This window comes from Dermacentor silvarum, chromosome 8 (assembly GCF_013339745.2).
Source record: "Dermacentor silvarum isolate Dsil-2018 chromosome 8, BIME_Dsil_1.4, whole genome shotgun sequence".
Taxonomy (NCBI): Eukaryota; Metazoa; Arthropoda; class Arachnida; order Ixodida; family Ixodidae; genus Dermacentor; species Dermacentor silvarum.
Window position 1 is genome coordinate 100,932,896 of NC_051161.1, and position 6,230 is coordinate 100,939,125.

The following is a 6,230-nucleotide window of genomic DNA, read 5'->3' on the forward strand; positions in this document are numbered from 1 at the left end:
CTGTGCCACGAGGCACAAGCTATCCACGTCATACCATGCGCAAACAAATGGCCTCAGGAAGCGTCTCAATCGCATTCTCACAGAAATGCTCGCGAAGTATGTCTCTTCAGACCACACAGACTGGTACCTCGCTCTACCGTTTGTCACATTTGCGTATAATTCCTCGCGCCACGACACAGGCAGCTATTCCCCATTTTTTATTCTGTTCGGCCGAGAACCAGCACTGCCCCTCGACACAACCCTCCCTGTTCACGCGGCACCCACCAGTGAATTTGCACTTGACGCCATCGCCCGCGCTGCCCACGCAAGGGAAATTGCCCGTGACCGCCTTCCGAACTCCCAAGAGAGTGAAAGGCGTTTGTACGACCGGCGACACTGAGACGTGCACTTCCAGCCTGGTTCTTTGGTGGTTCTATGGTCTCCGTCGCGTCAGGTCGGCCTGTCAGAAAAACTGCTTTCTCGTTACACAGGCCCACACCGAGTGCTTTGTGCCGTGACACCCGTCACTTACGAGATAGCCCCTGACTCTCCATCTGCTTCCCAGTCCAGTGATATCGTGCACGTTACACGACTGAAGCAGTATCACCCTCCTAGTGATGACATTTAGACGCTCCGGGACGTCGCTTTTGCCGCTGGGGGATTTTGCTACACGCGTGTGGTATTTGATTGTTTGAACGAGGCGCACGGGCGCCATTATTCGAGAAAAGAGGAAGAAGAACGAGCTGAGCTCGTGCGGTGAATCTAACCGGTGTTGCGACGCCGGTTACCTCAAAAAAAATTTAATTATAGGGTTTTACGTGCCAAAACCAGTTCTGAATATGAGGCACGCCGTAATGGGGGACTCCGGAAATTTGGACCACCTGGGGTTCTTTAACGTGCACCTAAATCTAAGTACACGGGTGTTTTCGCATTTCGCCCCCATCGAAATGCAGCCGCCGTGGCCGGGATTCAATCCCGCGACCTCGTGCTCAGCAGCCCAACACCATAGCCACTGAGCAACCACGGCGGTTACTTCAAGCTCGACCGGCGTTACTACTGGGTAGCGTGGCGTTTTCGGCAGGCTGCAGGCGTCCGGTAGACCATGGCGACCAGGCAGGGGCAAGACGATTGCTAGTGCGAAACTTGCACGGTTTATTTCATGGTTGATGAAGGATAGAAAAGAAGAGAATAACGAGGAAATATTTGGCGGGGCCGCTTAAATAGGCACGCTAAAATCGTAGGCGGGATTTCGCTCACGTCACAGGTACTGAGTCCAGTCGGGGGTTTGGCGGCTGCTCCCTCTTTCCTAGGCGACGTTTCACGGGCTTGCCTCCGCTAGCGGCGACTCGAGGCTCCTGTGGTGCACAGTTCGTGGAAGGTGGACTTCCTCGCCTCCTGGGCGCACGCACAAAAAGGGGCCAGTAATCACTGCGACTCGAGGCTCCTATTGTGCACAGTTCGGGGAAGGCGGAGTTCCTAGCCTCCTGGGCGCACGCACACAAAGGGACCAGTAATCACTGCGAGGCGCCCGCCAGATTGGGGACCACTCGAGACAACCATAGCAAATCAGGGATTCATCCTCCGTTGGTTTAGGCATGATCCTCGGATAATCCTCTCCGCACGGGGTGTCACACGTCGATCGTAACACCAGTCAGTGCTGCAACCGCGGTTGGAAATACCAGTATATTCTGCAAATAGTTGCTCGTCTTACTGGCTCATCCTTCGCGTAACAACATTAACGCGATAGCGTTTAGGTCTCCATGTCGCAGAAAATTCTGCGTCGGCGTCGACGTCGGCATTGGCGCCCGCGGCCGAGAAAATCACCCCCAACCACGTTTAGGTATGCCCACTATTCTATCATTAATGTTGCTCATACCTTGTCTTGCATTCTTGGCAAAGCTATTCCTCAGCATTTCGAGAATGACAATCCACAAACAAATGTAATGAAACAAAACACCCACAGCGCGTGCCTTTTATGTTATATTTTGTCAGACTGAAATATTAAAAGTGCGAAACAAATACGGAAACCTGAAGAGGATGCAATTCCTTTGGTGCGGTAGTGCACTATCTCCGGGATCGGCCCATGCAAGACACCGCGTTTCAACCAGAAAGCTCGCCCACGTGCATAGCGTTCGCCGCCAGTGTTTGCCAGTAACCATTACGGTTGTATAAGCTGCAGTCGTCGGGAACCATGAGTGGCAGTCAGGGATCTTTGAATGCTATCCCGTTCCACTCTTAAAAGCGAAGCTTAAGCGTCCTCTAAATTTTGACTTTACTATACTTCCTGTCCCTGTTGATATGGAGGCGGTTTGGATTAAGACAATTTTTAAGAATCGTGCCGTCCACACAGGTGGTATATATAGGCCACCAAATCCACCAGTCCATGTTCTTTCTCGTCTCCGGCATTTTATGAAGTGCAATATGCAACAAGGTGATAATGTTATACTCTTGGGGGATTTCAACCTACCTGGAATAAACTGTAATGTATACTCTCCTGGAGGAACAGAAATTTCGAATTGCAATGAGCTTCTAGACCTTTTTTTGTTCCGGTTTAATCCAGGTGGTGACCGACTATACTATAATCAGTGCGCGTTCTTCGTTTATCCTTGACCTTGTTTTCGTGTCTAATCACCTGTTGCCTTTCCTAATCGACTATGAGACCAACGATGGTATCTCGGATCCAATGGCAGCCCTAACGAGTTTCTTTATTGATACGCCGAATGGAATTCTAAATATCTTGTATTGATCTTTTGGTGTTCACTTCATAGCGGTTTTTTACCAGAGGTGTGGAAGCAAGCTAAAGTGATTTCTATCCTCAAAAGCGGCAGTGCTGACAATTTAGCAAATTATCGCCTTGTATAAATGACTATTGCCTGTTCAAAGGCGCTTGAACATTATATCTCGAAACAACTAACAACTTAAATTATAATAATGAATATAACTTATTATCTATCCGCCAACATGACTTTCGTCAAGGCCTATCCGTAACACCTCGATCAGCTCATCTAATTAGTCCACGATCTTTCAGAAACTATTAACTCTCGGTAACAGATAGATATGATATCCACGGACTTCGTGAAGGCATTTGATAAAGTTGTTTCCCCGTAAACTAAGAAAAATTGATGTTATGTTCAAAAAGCTGTTATTACACAAAGGTTCTCAGCCTGTTTTCTTTCTCGCGAGCAATATGTCGACATTAGTGGTACAAGGTCTCAGATTTCATCTGTTAAGTCGGCCAGGAGTACCCAAAGGCAATTTTTTGGGCCCCCTTTTATTCCTCTTATTTATAAATGACCTCCCGATTGAAAGAGACGTTTCCATCAGGCTCTTTGCAGATGACTGCATTATATACAATAAAATTGAAATAGGAGGTGACCAGGATAGATTACACGCAAATTTACAGAAGATAAAAAAATTGTGTGATGAATTGCAAATGGCGCTATACCCGCTAAAACTCTAGTTATAATAGACTCTAGAAAGTTAAATGAGTTAAACTACAATTAATTTATCAATAATCATGAACTTAAAAGAGTTGAGCAGCATAAGTACCTTGGCATGATTTTCACAAGTGATCTTCGCTGGAACCACCATATAGATTGTGTGTGCCAAGACCAACACGTCGCTTTGGTGTCTAAGGCCTAATTTACCATTCATAACTGAGGAAACGACACATCTAGCATATAAAATACTAATTAGACCTATAATTGAATATGCAACGGTTGTCTGGGACCCTTTCACTGCTATAAATTTATCAAAAATAAAAAAAATGTACAGCGTCTGGCAGTCATATTCATATTCAATAAATGTCGGTGGACGGACTCCACTTCTCAACTTAGCGTGTAGGCAGAACTACCCACATTACATGCTAGAACTAAATATGAAAGAGTTAAATATCTTTACCTAATAATTCATCTTTATGTTCAAATTAGGTATACAGACTTTTTTGGAATTCTTTCCGGTGACACAACTCGACACACGGTCATTCAATGTTCATTCGTTCTCCTGTTATTCATACCGATTGTTTGGAACTCCCTGTCCTAAGAAGCTGTTTTATCCTCAGCAATTGATTTCTTCACAAGACACATGGGAGATATCCTTGTTTATAAGTAATGTACCTTACTTTGTGTCTATGTGATCTTCTGCGGTTAATGCTGTTATCTGCTTATATATCTCTTGGTGTTATATTATTGTATTTTATTGTACCTTTTTGCGTTAATTTTCTATTTACAAATTATTTGTTTTCTTAATGTTTGTATTCCAATCCTGCTAAAGCCCTATGTAAGGGCTGGCACTATCTGTAAATAAATAAATAAATAAATAAATAAATAAATAAATAAATAAATAAATAAATAAATAAATAAATAAATAAATAAATAAATAAATACGTTTCGGTGAACCTCCGCAATTGGAACCTCGCGCTACCTTACCTGAGTTACGCTTACAACTGTTCCCGTTTTGGTACTGCTGGCTGTTTCACATTATATATTATTTCATGGCCAAGAACCCACGCTACCGAGAGGCGTCTCGCTTCCGTCTAGTACGACTTCAATCAGCGGATGTGCCAGTAACGATATTGCCGCTGTTCTCACATTCGGTAATGCGCACGTGCTTGTCTATACAGCATCTCAAGGTAACCAGATTCACCGCTAGGACCCCCGTAACCGTGATGTGTACTTTTCGCCCTGCTCCCTCACGTTGCTCTGTCACCATCTCGTAAAGCTACCCTTTGTGAGAAACTATTCCCGTGATGCAATGGCCCATACCACGTGCTTCGTCAAGTGACGGATGTGACCTGCTCCATCATTCTAGCCAGAACAGTTACATCCTCTGCAGTAATAACTAGTCAAATAGTCCACTGCGCCAGACTATATATATATATATATATATATATATATATATATATATATATATATATATATATATATATATATATATAGGAGACAAGCTGTGGTGCCCTCTTTTCAATTCTGCTTTTAGCCTCTCAATATGTCAAGTTTCCCATTGTTAACCTAGTTGAGAAATTACAATTCTCACCCGAAGATAACAAACCACACAGAAAACCCTATGCGTTCACCACAGGTCGGGTTCACTCTAGTTCGGAGGATATGGACCACTTACTTTTGCACGTCCTGAACGCACTGTAGCCAGCTGTTCAATAATAGCATCGACAATATTCTGTGTCACGGGTGAACGGATTAGAAGGCCTCTTGAAAAATGCACTGGCACAAAACAGGACAATTTCTACGTATTTAAAGAGCACATCTAGTCCGTGGAGTTGCCGTGCGACCGTAAAATGCCATTGTGTGTTACAGACACAACAAAGAATGTGGCAGTGAATGTTTGTGCAACTCTAGCAATAACTTAGGAGGCCCTACTGTCAAAATGTGTCAAGGTATCTGATATCGTGGGTGGAATTCTTAGCTGTCACTCAGAAAAAGAGCCCACCTGACACGATATGCCACGTACGACGTACAACACCTGTTGTGTATAATGGCTGCAGGTGCAGTGGTGTCAGAAGTATTGCCGAGTGCTGAGGTCAATGTTGAAGGAAGCCGCTTTGGTGAAAAAGTTACGAAAATATAACGTCTTTTTTCATATAACGCGGAGAAATGAATCTATAGAAGTGCCGGCGGCAGCATAGATCACCAAAAACTCAAGAGATCAAAACAGTGTTTTTAGACGTGAAAGCTTATGCAAAATGCCTCGTGCCTTGAATATGAGACCATGCTATCGCCATCACTTCACTCTCACGGTGTCATCCTTAAAAGGGGCTGTTTTATACGAGCAGCCACTATGAAGTATGAAATGCAACACCGTGGAAATGCAACAACGCCCTGTTCTTCGGTCATATATGAAATAGCCTGGTCGTTTTTTTTTGGTCTCACTTTGCTTCGCCACGGTAGGATATGAAATAAAAATTATATCGGCGGAGCTTTACCTGGGCACGAAGCAAAGAGAAATTAGTTTCATTTGAGCGTTATAACTGTGGATTAAAATAGAGGCGAAGGCCTACTCACCGGATAAAACATTTCAACTTGTGTCGTGACTAGCAAGCTGCTTTGTGGCTAAAATTATGAATGACAGGGAAGCTTGTTACTAGCTAAATTACCAGCACCTATAACTGCGTCGCTTGCAGCTGCCTATGCGCGGCATGGCATGTGCAGCGCGTGCTTTCTGTTTGTTGACTTGTAGAACAATATGCGCATTTCCGCGGTTTCCCACGCAGCGCTGTGTATGTGCCTATGCTAACG

At 44.4% G+C, this 6,230-nt stretch overlaps 1 protein-coding gene across 1 annotated transcript in view; it reads right to left on the bottom strand.

Moving 5' to 3' along the window:
- Positions 1-5,256, bottom strand: part of LOC119462321 (multidrug resistance-associated protein 1-like) — a 110,370-nt gene extending 105,114 nt beyond the window's left edge. Inside the window, exon 1 of the mRNA XM_049672930.1 lies at positions 5,098-5,256. The gene's annotated coding sequence lies outside the window, so the exon portion shown is untranslated. The remainder of the gene's footprint in view (positions 1-5,097) is intronic.
- Between the last annotated feature and the right edge of the window lie 974 nt (positions 5,257-6,230).